General features: G+C 39.7%; 1 protein-coding gene across 1 annotated transcript in view; it reads left to right on the top strand.

The window, feature by feature from the left end:
* The window catches only part of JAKMIP1 (janus kinase and microtubule interacting protein 1), a 251,179-nt gene that overhangs the window by 8,155 nt on the left and 221,276 nt on the right, over positions 1-21,748 (top strand). Inside the window, exon 2 of the mRNA XM_034770969.1 lies at positions 1,546-1,690. The gene's annotated coding sequence lies outside the window, so the exon portion shown is untranslated. The remainder of the gene's footprint in view (positions 1-1,545; positions 1,691-21,748) is intronic.

Here is a 21,748-nt window from a genome sequence, read left to right as displayed (position 1 = left end):
TCCTGATCATCTGGCCGATGTTGTTGAATGACACAAGGCTGACCTTCTCCCTCAGGTGATCTGTAATGCCCTGTGCATCTGCCATGTTAGTGGGTGAATGACAGAGCCTGAAACTGGAAAGAATGTTTTTCCACTGGGGCTTCCTTTTGGAAACTAAGCTGTTCATATGAAAGAATGTTCGTGTTCTAAGGTTTTAAGGCCAGAAGGAACCATTACAATAACTAATCTGATTTTCTACAAAACACAGGCTGTAGAACTTCACACAGTAATTCCTCCATCAAGTCCAATAACTTGTAATTGAACATGTAGAAAGGTACCCACTCTCAACTTAAAGACCCCAAGTGGTGGAGAATCTACTACTTCGCTTGGTAAACTAATTCAGATGGTTAATTATTCTCATTGTTAAACGGTTCAGAAAGTCTCTTCTTTTAGTTGGGATCGGCAGTGTGGCCTCCTGGATAGAGCACTGGACTAGTACTCTTGGCACCTTGGTTCTGTTCCTGGTCCTGCTTTGTTGGGTGACCTTGGGCAATTCATGTCACCTCCCTGTGCCTTGATTTCCCCATCTGTATAATGGGGAAAATGATCCTGACCTCCTTTGTAAAGTGCTTTGGGCTTCACTGTTGAAAAGTGCTATGGATAAGCGATGTGGTATTATTAGTAGCAGTAGTCTGGCTAATTTACTGCAAAGAAAAATAAACCTCCCATGTTGCAAATGTGAGTTAATGGAGAAAGAAATTATCATGCATGTATTGAATATATTGATGATCAAAATCTTTAACTGGAGCGCTCTTTACATTGTGCAGCAATTTTTGACAAATAAATTGTTCTCACTGTTGTTTAGAAAGAAGAAAAAACAGTGGTCTTGCTGCCTGGCATATTTGGTGTAGGCTGTGGTAACTCATTAGAAGATTCTAAAGTATGCAGGATTACATAGCTGGGACCCTATCTTGTCAAGTTAAATATGGAGCACTGTGATTCTACTGTTAAACTAATATGTGGACAATCCAAAGACACCCTACTCTAGCTGGACAAACAAATTATCTGACTTGTTTACCTTTATGGCAATTTAAAAACATAGCAATTTTTAAAAAAAGTGAAGTGCAGAGAAAATTGCTCCTGGCTCCCTGTAATTGGGCCTTGTAGGTTATGATTATACACATTAGTCTTTATTCATTATGTTTTTTCCAATTTGTGTGAATTCAAAGTTAAACATTATTTATTTATTTTGTAATTTAAATATTCATTAGCTATTCAGATACAGTGCAACTATTTGACCACAGATATATGGTCACTCCAGACTTGTCACTCTGGACACTTCTCTTCATTTCAGTATACCTACTAATAAAAATACAATCGGCATGATCAAGCAGCAGATCTGACAATTAATTTCTCATGATCTTTCATTGATATAGTCAGCATCCCTTGCTATGTCTTAGGGTCTGATTCTGAGAGTTGCTGCTAACAAGTGCATAGATAAGACTAATTATGAAAATTCATCAGTACAAATACGTTATTTTGTTCCATTTTATTTCCATTATGTAGCACCCCATGAGACAAAAGAAAAGAAGTTTCTGACTCACGGAATTTATATGGGCACGATCCTGAGAGTTGCTGAGCTCCCATTGAAATCATGTGTCTGATCCTTCACTCTTTGTAGTTGACAAAAGCAGGATTGGACCCATAGATGGTAAGTTGACAGATATCTGACCTGCATATTTCATACAGTAACACGCACACCTAAATGCTATATAAATAATGTGGAACAAAATAGCTTGTTAATTATTTATATTGGCAGATATTTATAATCAGTGTTATCTATGCACTTGTCGGTTTTATGTTTCAAGTTAGAATATCTTTTTACAGTGTAGGAGACTAATGATACTAATTACAGTCAGAGCACAATCCAGACAGGTAGTAAACAAGTTCTTCATCTCCGAAAGCTGTTCAGTCTTGACCTACAGCCAAAAAAAAGTTAATAGCTGTTCGTTTAACTGCAGTATGCATCATTGTCAAATGAGAAGTTAATACATTTGGTGTACATCAGAACAATGGTTCATCCAGCCCAGTATCCCTTCTTCCTATGGTGGCCAGTGCCAGATATTTCAGAGGGAATGAACAGAAAAGGGCAGTTTGTCGAGCGATCCAACTCCTGTGGTCCAGTCCCAGCTTCTGGCAGTCAGAGGCTTAGGGAAACCTAGAGTATGGTTGCATCCCTGGCCATCTTGGCTAATAGCTATTAATGGATTTATGAACTTATCTAAATCTTTTTTTAACCTAGTTATACTTTTGGCCTTTGCAACATCCCCTGGCAACAAGTTCCACAGGTTGACTATGCATTGTGTGAAGAAGTAATTCCTTATGTTTGTTTTAAACCTGCTGCTTATTAATTTCATTGGGAGACCCTTGGGTCATGTGTTTATGTGAAGGGGTAAATAACACTTTCTTAATAACTTTCTCCATACCGTCCATGATTTTATAGACCTCTGTCATACCCCCGCCCCCTTAGTTAACTTTTTTCTAAACTGAACAGTCTGTCTTTTTAATCTCTCCTAATTTGGAAGTTGTTTCATGCCCCTAATCAATTTTCATCACCTTCTCTGCATCTTTTCCAATTCTAATATATCTTTTCTGAGATGGAGCAACTAGAACTGCATGCAGTATTCAAGATGTGGGTGTACCATGGATTTATATAGTGGCATTATGTTTTATTATCAATCCCTTCCCTTAAGATTTCTGACATTCTGTTAGCTTTTTTGACTGCCATTGTAGCAGATGTTTTCAGAGAATTACCCACAGTGACTTCAAGATCTCTTTCTTGAGTAGTAACAGCTAATTTAGACCCCATCATTTTGTATATATAGTTGGGTTTATGTTTTCCAATGTGCATTACTTTCATTTATCAATATTGAATTTCATCTGTCATTTTATTGTCCAGTCACCCAGTTTTGTGAGATCCCTTTGTAATTCTTGACAGTCAGCTTTGGATTTAACGAACTTGTGTAATTTTGTAGTGTCTGCAAATTTGCCGCCTCACTGTTTACCCCTTTTTCCAGATAATTTATGAATATGTTGATCAGCACAGGTCCCCATACAGATCCTTGAGGGACCTCAAGGACCTTAGGGACCTCCACTATTTACCTCTCTCCATTCTGAAAACTGACCATTTATTCCTACCCTTTGTTTCCTGTCTTTTAATCAGTTACTGATCCATGAGAGGACCTTTTCTCTTATTCCATGATTGCCTACTTTGTTGAAACAACAAGGAGTCTGATGGCACCTTAAAGACTAACAGATTTATTTGGGCATAAGCTTTCATGGGTAAAAACCTCACTTGTTCATATGAAGAAGTGAGGTTTTTACCCATGAAAGCTTATGCCCAAATAAATCTGTTAGTCTTTAAGGTGCCACCAGACTCCTTGTTGTTTTTGTAGATACAGACTAAGACGGCTACCCCCTGTTACTTTGTTGAAGAGCCTTTGGTGGGGGATCTTGATACAGGTTTACTGAAAGTCCAAGTATAAACTATCCACTGGATCTATAGTCTATATGTTTTTGACCCTCTCAAAGAATTCTTATACATTGTTGAGGTATGATTTCCCTTTACAAAAGCTGTATTGACTTGATCCCAACATATCGTGTGCATCCATGTGTCTGATAATTCTATTCTATACTGTAGTTTCAATCAGTATGCCTGGTACTGAAGTTAAGCTTACCAGCCTGTAATTGCTGGGAGTCTTTTTTTTAAAATCAGCATTACTTTAGCTTTCCGCCAGTCATCTGGTATAGAGGCTGGATGTAAGTGATAAGGTACATATCATACCACAGTTAGTAATTCTACAATTTCATATTTGAGTTCTTTCAGAACTCTTGGTTGAATACCATCTGGTTCTGGTAACTTATTACTGTTTAATTTATCAATTTGTTCTAAAACCTCCTTTATTGACCCCTGTAATTGGGCCTTGTAGGTTATAATTATACACATTAGTCAGATAAACTTAGTGCACTCTTGTCAATGTCTTTGTTTTTAGAAGGGTTCAGTTTGGCATGAGGTTGTGGGGAATCTTCTTCTACATAACTAGCTGAAGAAGAAAAATGTGGCTGCAGACAGTAGAAGAGTCTTGGTGGATCCTGGGGCCTGACTGGGAGCCCACTGAGGTCAAATCAAAGACTCCCTTTAACTTCATTAGGTTTTGGACTGGGGTAGTCTAATAGATATAATCCTTTCTTTAGTTAAACAGCATCTCTTTTAATAGAGGTTTAAAGGGTTCAACTTAGTTCTGTTACATCAGGAATCAGATTTCCCTGATATAGTGTCAGTTTCCCGCAGAGAATGCATGAAGACCACAAGCATCAAAGATTTGAAATTCCTCTCTGTTTCACCTTTGGTAATAGTGGTGTCATCCTAGTTACTAGTGGATATTTGTCCATATCTAAAAATCAACACACAATTAATCATGACTGAAAGCCTCAGCTCAAGACTAGAATAGAAGAGATGATGTATAGTGAGGTCAGAATTCATAATGCATGGCGAAGCTTGTGTGGAGAAGCTTGCACACTGCCTAGCTCCATCCAGAGCAATCAGACCATAAAGTCAATCAAGCACTAGATTAATCCAAAATCTTAAATTAACTGATAAAGCAATTATTTACTAATTTAAAAAAAAAGTTAGGTTTTATATTTATGGAATACGATGACCTAGAATTGTGGAAACCCTATTTACTATGTGTACAACAAAATATTTGCTCATTGGTTTACTTTCATTAGAAACACATCACATTTTTGTGACAGTCCTTGGGAGACTATAGTAAAATATTCCTAGAGCACTCATTAGGATAGTACAAACTATGTAATGCAAAATCGTGTAGCAGTTCTCAATTCCTTAAAGGTTAAGTAAAGAGATTAAAATCTATCAATGTGGCTCTTTCTTTCAAGGGAACAGGCATCTGATTCTATTTCACATATTATGAAATGTTTTCAATTCTCAAAATTGTGTGTAAAGGTGCTATTATTGTAATACCCGTTGAATGGCAAGACACTCAGTCTTTTCTAAGCATTCTAATAGTTTGAGGACTTGTCCTAGTTTTCTTTCATTCACCATCTGTCAGCTTTCCTTAAGCCACGCTGTCTAATAATTAAGGGTACGGTTGGCACTGGATAGAATTTATTAACCTTGGCTTTATCTGTAGCTTGGCTAAAGTTAGATTTTTTTTGTCCTTGATTAGCTTGCTATGTAGAGCTTGTGTTTACAAAAAAACAGGATATAAAATTGCATTGCACTAATACTATGGTGGGTGTTAAGATGAGAGTCTAAATTCAGTTATCATGCTTCACAACTACCTGCAGATGTTTCAGAAACATATCTAAGTTGTTCCTTTAAAAATAAATATGTAGGTTTTTTTAATGTACTTGCAGGTTTCGTTTTTACATGGTTAAATTCCTGCTGGACATGATATAATCAGGAAACGCACAAAAAAGTTAGGCTGATCAAAGGCTTTGAGGCTACATAGATCCAGACCCTCTTTGGAATTAGGTATACGTTTCCACATCATATATTTTATTCCAAATATTTAAAGCTAATAAACAGTGTATAATCTAAACCTTTGTTGTTAGCAGTTAGTCTCACTTCTGTATAAAGAAATTACATCTCTCCTAGTTCCTAAATTCTTCTTTCATACAATATTTTAATGCCACCTTGAAATTAACTAGTATCATTTTCCCTAGTCCATTTATAAGATTGTATATAATGATTAGGGAACTACAGTTGTTTAACACTGTAGTATTTCATGATTAGTCCTACACACTCTGTTGAAGTTCTGAGGAGGATTGGTCCTATGGTTAAGGTACTGGATAGGGGCTTGAGGGACCTGGGTTCTGTTCCTTGCTCTGCCACATTGTTCCTGTGTAATCCTGGGCGAGTCACTTAGGGCAAGAGTTGCCAAAGTGATTTTAGGGTGTTTCAATTTTTGGTTCCCAACTTGTGATACTGTAACGAGAGCCTTATTTTTCAGAGGGATGAATGTTTAGCACTTACTTTAAAGGAGCATGCTTTTCAGACTCTTCTGCAGAGCACCCAAAAATAAAGGTACCTAAGGTACACAGATTGCCCATCTTAAAATAAAGCTGTCCAGAATAACTAGTCACTTTTGAAAATCTTGACTTTGTAATCTTTCTGTACCTCAATTTCCCATCTGTTAAAAGTGGGTAATACTTCCTTTCATAAAATTATAGGACTGGAAGGGACCTTGAGAGGTCATCTAGTCCAATCATCTTTGTCTTGCCTATTTAGATAGTCCCTGCCTTGAAGAAATAGTCTCATACAGTAGAAGGGAAAACCTCTCTTAGAAATGCTTAAAATGTTGATCTGACTTTTTGCTGCATGTTGGGTTGTGTCTCAGTGATTATGAGAAATGTATATTGATGTATATTGAGTTGGGACGTGTCTGAGTTCTTTCATCCTTGATTATTGCTAGATGCAGCTCTACATATAGGCATCAGTGTTGGAAGATACAAGTTGGACTAATGCTGTAATCATTTTGCTGTGAGCAGGTTTTGGGGAGCTGCCAAGCAGGGGCAGCCTTAGATTCACTGTGGCCCAGGGTAGAAAGCTGAAGCCATGCCACATGGGGCTGAAGCCAGGGCCCTGAGCCCCACCACCCGCGGCTGAAGCCAAAGCCTGAGCACTGTAGCTTCGCAGGAGCCCCTGTGGCATGAGGCCCCAGGCAACTGCCCTGCTTGCTACCCCCTAACACTGGTCCTGGCTTTTATATGCAGAAAATCAATTATTGTGGCACAGACGGGCTGTGGAGTTTTTATAGCATGTTGAGGGGCCTCAGAAAGAAAAAGGTTGAGAACCCCTGCTGTATGTCATATTTTGAGATCGAGAATGCTTAGACATAACAGTATTGTTCAGATTAATGTAATACTCTTTTATTACCTTTTGAAATATCCTGACTTATTGCTCAGCATCACTATTTATATTAGGCCTACGAGTCCTTTTAAGCATTTAAATAGGAAATATGCTAACACCGTTACAATGAAAATGTTTAGCCACCATTTCCGACAAAGTGGCATTCACCCACGAAAGCTTATGCTCCAATATATCTGTTAGTCTTAAAGGTGCCACAGGACTCTCTGTTGCTATTTAAAAACTGATTTACTAGTAGTTACCATACTTAATCTTTGAGTGAATCTTAGATGTCACTTTGTGGCAACTTGAGGCAAGTTTTGAGTTTTTAATGATTACCAATCCAGGTCTATCTTGTATTGAGTAAGATTGCCCCAGTCAAAAGAGCCCAATCATAATGCTACTATATAAATCCATGGTGCACCCACATCTTGAATACTGTGTCTACTTCTTATTTCCAAAAGGATATAGTGGAACTTGTTGTTGTTATGACCAAAAGTGTAATAGGGTATAAAAAACCCCTTGATGAGTTAATGGAGGATATGTCCCTCAGTGGTTGTTAGCTAAGATAGTCAGGGATGCAATCCCATGCTTGGGGTGACCCATAACCTCTGTCAGAAACTGGGGGTGGGGGAGATAGGTGTGGATCACAACAACTGTACTTTTCAGTACACTCACTGAAGTTCTGGTAGAGGCCACTGTCAGAGATAGGATAATGGGTTAGGTGGGCCATTAATTTGACCCAGTATGACCATTCTTATATTCTAGTGAGAGACTCCATTCCTGGTGATGTCCATGGGAGTTGGATTGGACTCATAATCCATCTTTTTAAATATAGTTTTATTTTGTAGTGAATTTGGGTGCTTGTGAAAGATGCAGTTGTCCCTATAACACACTGCTACTGTTCCTCTTTCTTATTTTCAAGGGATCACTTCTAACCATGAGTAGTTCAATGATCATTCATGTCCTTGACTACTCTGAGATGCAGCAAGAATTCCATTTGTGATAATTGTATTGTGATGTAGACTAGTGGTTTTTAAACTGTGGGTCACAACTCAGTACTGGGTCGTGGCGGCTCTAGTCAGTGCTGCTGACCGGGCCTTTAAAAGTCCCATCGGCAGTGCTGCCCAACTAATGCAGGCTAGTCTCTACCTGTTCTGACACCGTGCTGGGCTCCGGAAGTGGCTAGCAGCAAGTCTGGCTCCTAGGCGGGAGGGGCCACGGGGCTCCATGTGCTGCCCCTTCCCCGAGCACTGGCTCTGCACTCCCACTGGCTGGGAACCGGCCAATGGGAGCTGGGGGGGGGCAGTGCCTGTGGGCAAGAGCTGCACAGAGCCACTTGCATGCCTCCGCTTAGGAGCCGGACCTGCAGCTGGCCGCTTCCGGGGCGCAGCGTGGTCCACGGTGCCAGGACAGGCAGAAACCCTGACTTAGCACCTTCACTGTGCCGCTGACTGGGAGCTGCCCGAGGTAAGCCCGTGCCCCAATCCCCTGCCTCAGCCCTGAGTCCCCCCATACCCGGAGTCCCTTTCTGCATCCCAAACCCCGCATCCTACTGCCAATAATTTTTTTTTTTTTTTTTTTTTACAACCACATTATCTTGCCACTTAAAGGGTGAGATCCTGCTGCTATACAAGTCAATGAGAGTTTTTTTTTCCTCTTCTCACCTATGTTTGAAAGAAACTAAGTATATTCAGAGAGCCTGATTTTCAGTGGTGGTATGTGTGATGCTGGCAGACCAGATACCAGCTCATGCCAAGGCCTGTAGGCCTTGTTGGACACTGACGAATGCATAGCTGGAAACCGGTCAGGCTCACCTGTGTTAGCATTGTTACAATAGATGTTACATTGATAAGAATGTGTTTAGTCTGTATTAAATGACTGTAAGATGCTGCATGTATTAATCTTGTAATATCTGTACTATGTGTTTGTGTTTGCTCTGTAACTATAAAAGTGTTGCTAAAACTGTAAAACCCCACAGTCAGGAGAGGAGCATTACCGAGTGTGAAATACTAGTTTACCACAAGAAGTGTCATCTTCTGCCCAACAAAAAAAAGGTTGTTGTGGTACGTCAGTGGACAAATGACTTGTTGATTGTTTTCCCCAGACCCCTGTAGAGGGAACAGGCACAAACGCTCATCACATCACATCTTGATCTCTGGCACAAGGGAGTAAAAATACCTGTCAAGAAGAAATTGTCATCGCTATGCTGCCTGGAATTTGAAAAAGGCAATATTTCTAAGCATAAGCAAGGGACCCACAAACTGCTTAGATTGTTAGCCTTAAAGCATATGTAGAACTTGTACATTACAGAGGCTTCTATTACTTTTTGGAGCCTAAGACTGTAACTCATTTGTGTGTGTGTGTGTGTGTGTGTGTGTGTGTGTGTGTGTATGTATGTATGTTTACCTTTGTTAACTTTGTAAATAACTCTCGTTTCCTTTTCTTAGTTAATAAATCTTTAGTTAGTTTATTATAGGATTGGCTACAAGTGTTACCTTTCGTGTGTGATCTGAGGTGCAGTTGACCTGGGAAAGTGCCTGGTCATTTGGGACTGGGAGTAACCTGAATATTGTTGTGATAGATGCTCCTTTACACCAAAAATCACAAAGGCAGGCTTGTCAGGGTGGCAAGATAGACTGGAGTGCCCAAGGGGACTGTCTGTGACTCCATCATAAGGCTGTTATAGTGCTTGAGGAGTTCACACTTGATAGGTGAAATCTAATTATAGAACACACTATTTGGGGTTTGTGCCCTGTTTCTTAACAGTCTCCTCTGAGTTGGCAGTCATGCTCCTGAGCTACTCTAGACCAGTGGTTCTCAAAGCCGGTCCGCCGCTTGTTCAGGGTAAGCCACCTGGCAGGCCGGGCCGGTTTACTTGCCGCTTCCACAGGTTCGGCCGATCGCGGCTCCCACTGGCCATGGTTTGCTGCTCCATGCAAGTGGGGGCTGCGGGAAGTGGCGTGGGCCGAGGGATGTGCTGGCCGCCCTTCCCCCAGCCCTTATTGGCCGGGGCGGTGAACCGCAGCCAGTGGGAGCCGCGATCGGCTGAACCTGCGGACAGCAGGTAAACCGGCCCGCCAGGGGCTTTCCCTGAACAAGCGGTGGACCGGCTTTGAGAACTACTGTTCTAGACAGCTTGACAAAGGGGGATTTCCCTTCCCCTGGGATTTGTGCCTTTTATGAGCCCTTGATTCAACATATCAATCAGCAATTTCTGCAGCCTCAAAACCGTGGAAGGTATTTTTTGTCAGATGGAAAAAGTAGAATTATTTTTCCTCCTTGGCTTCTTTCACATACAGTAACCATAGATATCACTTGTAATAATAGTAAGCTAAAAAGAATCTGGTTTATTTTTTTTTTAAAGTTGTCTATATCCCTTTTGAAGATTAACTGCCAATATAATATGTAATTAAGCTCTCTTTGGAAGTTTCGCCCAGGATTTCAGGTTTTCTATTTCATCAGTCTCATCATTACCATGGCAAATCTCAAGGGGAAGTAGCTTCCTTGCAGATCAAGTGCTACCGGATGAATCTCTAGTTAAGTCTTAAAAACTGACTGACTGGATATTCAGATTATGTCCATCATTGGTGCTGTTATCATGCCACCATATTTTTGGGTGACCATGTGATTGCTGGCCATGTAGCGACATTCCTTGGTAAACATGCTTTGTAATTTGTTGGTCTTCCATCCTAATAAGGTGTCCATACCAAGAAAGCCGATGGAACCAAACCAGTGCTGATAGAGGTGGTTTCTGGGTTTGGCTACAAATATCATCATTGCTGATGTTGTCCTGCCACTTTCTCCTCTACTGTAAAATACGGTCCTATAAGAAGCATTCAGTTTTTGGTATTACGTTAAAGGACTTTCCCAAAATGCTGTATTGTAGTTCTGAACTGATCTGCTAGAACTTCTGCCACTAGATGTTATCTTTTATAATGCGTCTTCTCTTTGAATTAAACTATACAATATTTATCCCAGCCAAGATATTTTGTCATATCACAATATAGCTCCTATAGCTTTGAATTAGTTTCTAGGTTTAAAAAAGGTTATAATACAAGTATATTTTAATCAAAATATTTAATATTGGACTACTTAAAAGGAAAAAAGTGAGTTTGGGGTCATCCTATTCCAATCAACTTGCGTACAGCTAGTGAGTGAGAATGGGTTACCATGGAATGATGTATGCTACTTGTATGGTAATGACTACATTATTGATATAATTTTCCACTTGCAATACTGTAGTTCATTATTTCTAAGAGTTAGAAGCGGTTGGATGCGTGTGGTGATAATAAATGCTAAGACTCATGAAGTGCATCTCCCAGCCCTGAATACTTTATGAATATTTTTAGCATACCAATAAAATTGTTCATGCCTTTCTTTGCCTGAGAGAATTGCTGCTTCCATGGCACATCAGTAGTCTTAATGAGATTGGATGTAGGTTCTCTGATGATAAACCAGGATGCTTCTCAGGATTTCAGCAGGTTTATTTGTGATTACAGCAATTCTAAAACCTTTGCAGTTACCCTGTCATACTTTTAACCAGTTGAATCCCTGATCAGGTAGGAGAAAATATGGAAAGAGCAAAGCTAGAAACGTTTGGAAATAATTAACACCTTTAATCAATTATCCTCAGTAATTATGGTGTAAAAGTCAGACATATATGCTGCTGTGTGGTGTTCATTTTGTTAGGGAAGCCCAGTGAAGTGCACTTCAGAACTTTTATTTTTTATTTGGATACTTAGTCATGTATTGGTATCTTTCTCTTGGAAACTACTTGCAGAATTTAAGTGTTCAGTGCTAAGAAAGTTCTAGCCATCTTTAATAAATGGACTGTTCAAAGCAGAGAACAAATGCAGGTCTTGATGGATGTTTTCTATGAAAATGAATTAAATTAAAAGATTTAGAAAAGCCTTTCTACTCATCACCATTAACATATTAAATGTTTTTTCTGTAGCCTGAACATCCAGAGATAATACCATAATGAGTCTTTGAAATGCCTGAAAGTAACACATAAACAGTACTCCTTGCTATTTGATTTTGCTGAGTCAGCAAAAGTAAATGACCGCGCATAGAATAAACTCAGGAGTAAATCTCAAGGGGTGACCCTGAAGTCTTTAGAATTTCTCTATGCATTTATATGATACTTAGCATCATAGTAGCAGTACCTGGCCCGGGCCGGGGAAGCTAATGATCCAACCAGTGGACCAAATACAGTGATGAATCCTGGTCATGTGCCGCCTGAGGCATGTTGTGCATACACTAAGAAGAAGCACCTAACAAGGTTATCATTAGAACACTGGAAAGACCCATATATCAATTTCTTCCCTTTCCCCTGAACTATCCAGGGCATTTAGAAAAAAAGTAATTGTAGCTTTCCTTAGGCCTTTAAAGAGCTGATTCCAGGTTACTGGTAGGAGGTGTTGCAAAATATATCCAGATATGTGGTGTAGGAGAATACGAGTTACTATGGAACAATAGTAAAGACAAATCTAGGCAAGCAATAAAAGAACCAAAGCATAATGCTTATACCGAGGTGGAGGAAGAAATGTGAGGATAGGGGGAGGAAAGGAAGCAGGATCAGAGAGCTGGAATTTTAAAGTGTTCCAGATTATATAGAAGGGGTTTCCTACTGTATCAATAATTGGGTTGGAGATATAGTAGTGGTGGCTATAGTGGGGATTTGAGAAGCAAGGGAAGTCCTAAACTGGCTTAAAAATTATGAAATTAGAAAAAATTGGGGTTCTTTTCATTTGGTTTCTGGGTTTTTAGGGCAAACTTAGGTCATATCTTCTAGTTTATCTCCCCAAGTATAAGGAATAGAACCTTTTCTTCCCCAAAGTGAAAGCTGAGATTCTCAGATAATCACTTATCTCCAGCAACTGGGGGTTTAACTAAGATGCCAAATATCCCAAAAGTTGAGTCACTGAGTCTCCCTGAAGCCTTTTTTTATTTCTGTTATCCAGAATGTCAAGTTTGGCTTATTGCCTGTATTTGTAAAGATACTGAGTGCTGTTTCAAGTATGAATGATCTGTTCAAATGCCACAATCTAAGCCATGCACTGCACCAGATTTTAGGTGAAGACAATAAGTGACTCTCCCAGTTTCTGTATCAGGTGTGTTGCCTGCAAAATTGCTCAGGAACAATTTGCATTACATTTTCAAATTTGATCTAAATTGAGAGAGAATATAGCGTGCTGTGATCATTCTGGAATGCCAACCCCAGTACTCTTAGAAATGATCGTTTGCACATGATCTTTGTATGAGACTGTGATGGGGTGGACTAGTCCCAGAGCACCCCTAGAGGAGGCCTCAGGTTCCTGCCACACCCAGTCCCAGAGAGGAACAGAAGAGAATTCCTCCAAGTGGCCTAGAGTGGCTGCAGGAGAAACAGACAATCAGAGAGGCTGCAGGAATGGCCAATCAGGGGCCAGGAGGGGCATATAAAAAGGAGCAGCAAAGCCAGTCAGTTAATTGTTGCTTGGAGCTGGAAGGGGGAGGTTGAGGTTACTGGCTGGCGGAAAGAGCAGCAGGATCATGGACAGCTCAGTGTAGGCAGCGACTGGGGGAGCAAGAGAGAACCTGACTGGCTACTGGGACTGAGTAAGGACTGAGCCCTGGGAGGGCTGCAGGAAGATAGTATCTCCATGGAGGAAGCCCTGGGGATATGGCCCCATACCAGGGATGAAACTACTTAAAGACTGAGCCCAGGGAGAGCTAGAGAGACCCCAACAGAAGGGTACTGAGAGAGCCCCTTTGTGGACTGTATATCCTGGAAGGGGTGTCTTCTGATTCACGTACAGACTGTGTGAGAGTCTCGGCCAGAGGGCTGAGTCACTGAAAAAATGCTTGGGAAACCACTGACTAGGGTCACCAGAACTGAAAGACTGCAGAGACACCTGACCAGAAGGGGGTGCTTGCAAGAGGTAGGTGCAGTGCCATTACGGAGAGACACTTTTGTCCTTATGTTGTCAGCAATTGTTCAATTCATTTGGCATCCTCTATAGACCAGGGTTATTTATTGTATGAGATGAACAGCATCATAGATAGCTTGCTGATATGTCTATCAAAGTGGTTTATATGTCTTACTTTGTTCAAGTCTAGAGGATGTTTATTTTTCACCATTCCCTCCCCAATCACAAATACGTAAATAAGATGAAATGCTAGTTCGTGGTGGCGCAAAGGAGGGGGAATGGGGCAGGGGTGTATGTGTGTTGTGTTATTGAGCAAAGATCTGCAGTTTAGAGTTTGAAGGTTAGCTTTTAGAGATCTGAATGAAGGAGGTGTATATGAAATGTAATGTTGACCACAAAGCAATAGGCTTCTTCTATGTCAAAGGGTGGGATTATCCTCTCTATCTGTTCTGTCTGAAGTACATGTGACCAATGAAGTGTGTTCTGCTTTCCCCAGAGTATTTACAACTTGTGACTGGTTGCTCTTTAGATATCACAGTTCCAATTGCAACCCAGTTTTTAAATTGCCCACCATATATGAAGAACACCTGTAAGCACAGTATATGCAGTTGCAGCCTCTTGTTCTCCTGCAAAAGAGCCAACTTGTGTGATCCACTTATTTAAGGAGAGTTTTATGTCTGTAAAACTCTTTGAAGATGAAAAATGTTATATTATTGCTATGTAGTAGGATTAGACTGGGTCATTGCCAAAGGTGCATAATGATGATTAAATTGCGATGCAATAACTACCTATTTTATGTCCTAAATAATGCCCCAGAAGGGGGACTATAGTCTTCTCCTAACTATCCACAATAATTTGCCGCTGTTTTCAGAAATAGAAAAAGCAATTAGCCATCCTAAATTTTAGACTCTGAGAAGTATTCCAAAAAAGTGTTGCATACTATGGAATACCAGATGAAACTGCATACAATAGTCCATAGCAAAGGCTGTGATGAGAGGAGATATAAGTAATATTGCATGTAACTTCTTATGCATCACTCTGTGTTCAGGATATTTTTAAAAGTGGAGTTTTATAGCCAAATGAAACAGTGGTTTTTAAGTCTTAAAATGGGAACTCATCAGAGACGTTACATTTCTATTCTGCTTCCAAGCCCATTTAATGTTAATGGAAGTTATCAAAGAATATCTGACTAAGAGGAATGGACTACTTATATAAGGATACAACTTAGAAAAAAAATGAAAAGAAGCAATATTGCAAAAATTAATGGTTACAAGAATCAAGCTTAGTGGTATTATTAAAGGTATAGGTTGATTCTGTTTTGCAAGTGGACATGTGATCTAGAGATTAAATCAGAGGACTGCGAGCTGGAAATCGTGAGGATTTTTTTCTGCATCTGCTGTCTAAGTGTATTTTAACTTCTGTGTGCCTCTGTTTTTTTATTTTTAAAATGGATATAATACTTGTCCACCTAGAATGTAGTGACGCTAAAATGACATTTGTAAAGCCCTTTGGACTTCTGTAGCGACTGTCTTCTAAAAATCTCTAAGTTACACTTAATATTATGATTTTTGTAAAGTGCTCTTGGAGAGGACAAGGACCTTGTAAATTACGTAATAATATCCATAATCTCTTTCTAAAAGCCTTCCCTTGATTTCTTCAGGATAGTGGATACATTTATTAACACTGCTGGGAAATTTGTGTGGCTTTCTAAATGTTCCATTAGGGTTGACCGCAAAACTAAAATGTAAAAATGCAAGGGCCTTGGAATACCTTTCTCTCAGGCTTTTATGTATTGGCCTTGGTCTCTTTTGTGTGTAGTTGTCAACATATTGCATTTCTGACTACTTTGTCTTTTCTGTGTTCAAACCTTCCTGGTAAGCTAGTCTTGTCCTTTGTGCAGAGGGAAAATTCTAAAACACACAGTTGGAATCAGTACTAGCTGTGTTTTGAGGGAGAACACTTGGACCCCAAGGGTTCACAGATAAGTTTGAAGTTAAGAAAACCCTGAACTAGGAAACAGATTCTTATGTCCTTTCCAATTTACTTTATTGGAAGAATGAATTACTTTGAGAAAAAGGTGGCTTTGTGATTAAGGCACTGTGAGATAACAACTGGTTCTGTGGATATGGGGAAAGTAGTGGATGTGATATACCTTGACTTTAGCAAAGCTTTTGATACAATCTCCCACAGTATTCTTGCCAGCAAGTTTAAAGAAGTATGGGCTGGATGAATGGACGATAAGGTGGATAGAAAGCTGGCTAGATTGTTGGGCTCAACGGGTAATGATCAATGGCTCGATGTCTGATACCAGCTGCCAACTAAACAGAGTGCCCCAGGGGTCGATCCTGGGGCAGGTTTTGTTCAACATCTTTATTAATGATCTGGATGATGGGATGGATTGCACCCTCTGCAAATTCGCAGATGACACTAAATTGGTGGGAGAGGTAGATATGCCGGAGGGTAGGGAGAGGGTCCAGAGTGACCTAGACAAATTGGAGGATTGGGCCAAAAGAAATCTGAGGTTCAACAAGGACAAGTGCAGAGTCCTGCACTTAGGACGGAAGAATCCCATGCACTGCTACAGGCTGGGGACCGACTGGCTAAGCGGTAGTTCTTCAGAAAAGGACCTGAGGATTATAGTGGATGAGAAGCTTGACATAAGTGAATAGTGTGTCCTTGTTGCCAAGAAGGCTAATGGCATGCATTAGTAGGAGCATTGCCAGCAGATTGAGGGAAGTGATTATTCCCCTCTATTTGGCACTGGTGAGGCAACATCTGGAGTATTGCATCCAGTTTTGGACCCCCCCCCCACTACAGAAAGGATGTGGACAAATTGGAGAGAGTCCAGTGGAGGGCAACGAAAAATGATTAGGGGGTTCGGGAACATAACTCATGAGGAGAGGCTGAGGGAACTGAGCTTATTTAGTGTGCAGAAGAGAAGAGTGAGGGGGGATTTGATAGCAGCCTTCAATTTACCTGAAGGGGGGTTCCAGAGAGGATGGAGCTAGGCTGTTCTCAGTGGTGGCAGATGACAGAACAAGGAGTAATGGTCTTAAGTTTCAGTGGGATAGGTCTAGGTTGGATATTAGGAAAAACTATTTCACTTGGAGGGTGGTGAAGCACTGGAATGGGTTACCTGGGGACATTGTGGAATCTCCATCCTTTAGAGGTTTTTAAGGCCTGGCTTGACAAAGCCCTGGCTGGGATGTTTTAGTTGGGGTTGGTCCTGCTTTGAGCAGGGGGTTGGACTAGATGACCTCCTGAGGTCTCTTCCAACCCTAATCTTCTATGATTCAGTGGACTGGCACTTGAGAGACCTGGGTTCATTTCCTGATTTTTTTTTCATAGACTGCCGGTGTGGCCTTAGGCAAATCACTTAATCTCTGCCTCAGTTCCCCACCTGTAAAATGATATAATACTTTCTTTTGCCTATTATTTGGGAGAACATATGAGGGGACAGGAAAGGAACAGGGAAAAGTCTGCTCAATGGCATGCTTCTCCCATCTCATTTTCCCTTTTTACTCTCTGAAGTCCTCTCTGTAGGTATTTCATGGCGTCAGGGCTCGTGATCTAGAAGATGACAGAGAAGCCAAGGCAGTGGAGTAGATACTTTCTGACGGATCATTTTCTTCCTTCCTCCACAGTCCAAGGGAGAATATAGCACACATTACTACTGACCAAGTCAGCCTAAATGTGTGGCTTTTCCCTTTTGTGTTTATGGAGCATATGCACAAGTGTAACTGCACATTTTACAGTTTTGTGTGTGGCTAGTTTATGGAGGTAGAGCTGTTAGATTTTCATCTTTTGTAGGTAGGGAGGAATGGGATTAAAGGATAGATTTAGAAACTATGGCACTATCAAGGACAGGCCAACATGTGTTTTGACCTCTCTTCCTTGAATTTCTCTTAAATGAAATTAAATAAATATATAAAATAATATTAAGTATGCATGTATATAATCAGAAGATTATGTAATCTGTTTTTTAATGAACACTTGATCTGGCTTCTGTCATCTCAGTGTGTTATAGAGGAAACAGAATATGAAATAGAAATGCTGATGAGCCTTATATTATATTATGTCTTTTAATGGTAATGGAAGGACACTGCCAGCAGGCAGTTCTAAAGCTTCTTATTTTATTGTCCCTTAGCATGCTTTATATTTGTGTTTTACGTAACTTAATGTGGACTTATTGATTACAATTATACATAATTAGTATAATTATAAAACAGATGTGATAGAAATTTACAGATAGATACTACCTGGCCAATGGGTAATGACAAAATCACAGGGGATTAAATTACAGGTGGTGCCAACAGGATTGTATTTATCCCAGAATATTAATATATGTGTGTGTGTGTGGTTTTTCTTTTTTCTTCTCAGAAGAAAGAGAAAAATATACATTTATTAACAAATATATTTGGTATTGCATGTTGTGAAAATATATATCCTCACGTTAATTTAACGTCCAATACCCTGCGAGCTGTGTCTGGATTCTAAAGTAAGTGTATGCATGTGCCCTTTATAAAAATATATAAAATGCATGCAGTGTTGCTGTAGCTATGTTGGTCCCAGGATATTAGAGAAACAAGGTAGGTAAGGTAATATCTTTTATTGGACCAACTTGTGTTGGTGAGAGAGACAAGCTTCTGAGTTTACACAGAGCTCTTCTTCAGGTCTGGGAAACTAATACAGACTGTCACTTTTAAATACAAGGTGGAACAGATTGCTTAGCATAAGTAGTTAATACATTTCAAGGGACCACAAGAATGTTGTGAGAATTAATCTTTGTAAAGCACTTGGATAGCTTTGGATCAAAAGTGCTGCAACTAATATCAGTCTGTGTAGTCTTAAGTAAGCCTTAATCATTAAGACTACACAGACTGATATTAGTTTGCAAAGTTCTGGGGATTAAATATCTAACTGCTTTTATTTCTTTTTCTCACCAACTCTGGCAACATGTGCTGCAAATCTCAAGTGATTTTTTTCTCCTATACTTATTGGTAGGGGTCTACTTAAATTGTGGAGAAATGACACACGTTTCATGGCATAAATAGCACATTTTGTGGATGTGTTCATACCATGCTACTTCTGTGCTGCTGCTGGCGGCGGTGCTGCCTTCAGAACTGGGTACCAAGCCAGCAGCCGCTGCTCTTTGGCTGCCCAGCTCTGAAAGCAGTGCAGAAGTAAGGGTGCCAATACTCTGACCCCTCTTTTGGCTCAGGATCCCCAGTTTGAGAAATACTGTGTACTTTTGTATACTTTTACCCTATAGTTACTATAGTATAGGATAAAAGTATGCAAAAGACCAAACTTCATGGGTGAGACCAGATTTCATGGTCTATGACACGTTTTTTACGGCCATGAACAACAGCATCCTCCCAAAGCACCTGGGAAATAGTAAATGCCTCAGAGGGAGAGAAGCGGGGGCATTAACACAAATTGTTCCGGGGTTGCATTAGCTTTGAATCTTCCTAGCCTTTGGTTAAGAAATGTTTCAATTATATCAAGAAAACCCCCAGGCCATAAATAAAAGTACTTGGCAAACCAAATGGGATCCATATTAAGTGTACAGCTTTAAGAATTTTACTGTATAAATTACTGTCAGATTTCTTTTTCTTTTCCTTTTTTATACTGATTTTCAGTCTGACAGCTTGACATGATAATACAGGGTGAAGACTGTAACCAGTGTTTAGGCAGTTGTTTTGTCCCCTGCCCCCCAATTTTAATGTCCATTATTCATTTCTGAAAGAAGTAATAAGGTTTTTCCTGTTTTATTCAGTCAAAGAAAATCTGCATCAAGGTTCTGCCTGCAAATATAAATGGTATCAAAGTAAAGACGTCCTGCAAATAAAAAATATAGGAGTGTCAAGTAGTCAAACATCTGTGAAAGTCTGTTCTTCTTGAATTCCATTGGGGATCCTTTATGAGATGCTGTTGCCATTACAGGTTACTTTCCCTGGTAGTTTCTTAGAGCAACTTGTTTATGTACACTTTGAACACTAGACCTTGAGCAGAAGTGCCCACAAACAACATTCAAGCAATTTGATCTTTCAGAAATTTTAGCCCAAACACTGATGTGCAGGAAGTAACTCTTCATCATGAACTGATTCTAGTTACTCTTTTCTCTGGGTTTCAAAATTTATTTTGTACACTCTAAAAGAAACCTAAAAGGTAGCAGACTGGCATGAGTGGCTTCATTGTGAGTCTTCTGTAGTGCTGAATAAAGGAATATAGTTAATTACCATTTTGGATCAGACTCATGGTCTATCTAGTCCAATATTCTGTCTTTGACTGGGGCCAGAACCAGATGATTCAGAAGAAGGTGCAAGAAATCCCACAGGAGCAGATGTGGGATAATCTGCCCCCATGAAGGTTTCATCCTAATCCCTGATAGAGATTGTTCATAAACTCTGAAGCATGAGGTTTTATATTTTTTTCCAAAATTTTTGTTAGAATTATTAGAAATAACTTGTTTTCCATATAAATGTCCAATCTCTTTTTGAATCTTGCTAAATTCTTTGCTTTTGTGAAATTCATTGGCATAGGATGTCACTGTCAAGTCACTCGTTATGCGAAGGAGTATTGTCTTTTATCAGTTTTGAATTTCTCTCTTAGAGGATACATGCCTATGTAAGACACAGATCTTGAAGATAAAGATGTTTAAGGAATTGCCACTATTTGAAAATTAGACCTGATTGTTTATCAGTGAAGCTCACTGAAAAAAATAAAAAGAAATGGAGAATATTTCTATGTTGACACCAGAACTGACCTATTCTCCTTTTCATAAATGAAAGGATACTTCAGGACTCGGTAAAATGACTAAAAAATTCTTGACTAGCCCTAAGCTTTATTTTTCAGCAACAATTTGTTTTTGACTAAACAGTTTTATTTTTTATTTTATGGAAAGTATCTGCCTTCCTTGAAAACATTAGTGTTTTTTTTTTTAATCAGAAAGCAAAAAATGTTTTTTTTTTTTTTTTTTTTTTTTTTCAATGAAAAAGTTCAAACTTCTTGTGGGGGTGGAGGGGGAGACATTTTACAACCAGCTGTATGAATGATCTCTTCTCCTGCATTCCCCAACAAAATGCCTTCTTGCGTTATGAAAAATGTGTATAGATTCTTTTTCAAGCTGGGATAACAAAACCTGAAAGTTTGTGATTTGCCCAGGGTTACAGAGGAAGTTCATAACAGAGCCAGGAGCAAAACTCTGAACACTGAGATGATGGACCCATCTCATAGTCACTAAATCAAAGTGGCTGTCATACATATTACTTCAAAATTCTAGTTTTAGTCCTTCTCTATAATTGGACCAGCAAAGCTTGCTTCCTTGAAAAGGTCTTTGAGATTCAAAGACTTAAAAAAAAGCTCTAACCCATATTTTCTGATGGAGTAACTAAAGTACGGAGATGGGTGGGTGGCAGTATGGGTCTACTGGTCTGGGTAGTGGCTGCAGAACCAAAAGAACTGGCTTCTAGTCTTGGATCGGACACTGAAATTGACATTACATTGCTTTCTAGTGTTCAGAGTGCAGTTTGGCATGCTACCCATGCCTGTGCAAGCTAATCTATCTGTGTAGTGAAGTACACCTCTTGTCAGGTGCGTGTTGAAGGAGACACAGCTCTACAGGAGCCGCTAACACCTCTCGCATCTTTGCGCCTTCAGAAATATTTGAGTGACCCATTCATCTTATTTAAAATCTGTATATTCTTTTATCTGTGCAAAAGGAGCAAATTAAAGCTGTTTTTAAACACCCACTCACTGTAACAACACTATTTTACCTATTGTCTAACTTTAAAACCCATTCTTATCAAGCATGAATTGATTTTTTTTTTAAATGGGGGTGGGGACTAGGAACTTAATTCTGGCTAGCTGGGCAAAGCTTCAGGAGGCCTGTGCAAAATAGGCAATAGGAGGGCAATAAATCCAT

This window comes from Trachemys scripta, chromosome 5, assembly GCF_013100865.1.
Source record: "Trachemys scripta elegans isolate TJP31775 chromosome 5, CAS_Tse_1.0, whole genome shotgun sequence".
Classification (NCBI taxonomy): Eukaryota; Metazoa; Chordata; order Testudines; family Emydidae; genus Trachemys; species Trachemys scripta.
This window is presented reverse-complemented; position numbering and strand designations above follow the sequence as displayed.